Source organism: Triticum aestivum, chromosome 4B, assembly GCF_018294505.1.
Source record: "Triticum aestivum cultivar Chinese Spring chromosome 4B, IWGSC CS RefSeq v2.1, whole genome shotgun sequence".
Classification (NCBI taxonomy): domain Eukaryota; kingdom Viridiplantae; phylum Streptophyta; class Magnoliopsida; order Poales; family Poaceae; genus Triticum; species Triticum aestivum.
The window spans coordinates 291,210,061-291,210,304 of NC_057804.1; positions in this window are offsets into that span (position 1 = coordinate 291,210,061).

A 244-nucleotide genomic window follows, 5' to 3' on the forward strand; every position below is an offset into this window, starting at 1 on the left:
GCCTCCGCCGACCTCCGCGTCCGCCGCTGCCACTCCTCGCCGGTGGCTCTGGCCAGATCCGGGTCGGCGCCGCCCGGATCCGGCACCGCCGCCCCGACTCCGGACCTCCCTCGTCCTCTCCGGCGCCGTCTCCAGGGAGCCTCCCCCTGCCTCGGTTCACGCGCCCGATCCCTAGATCTGGGATTTCGGAGGTGAAAATCCCATCGTCCTTTTTCTGTCATGTTATGTTGCCTCTTTTGACCAG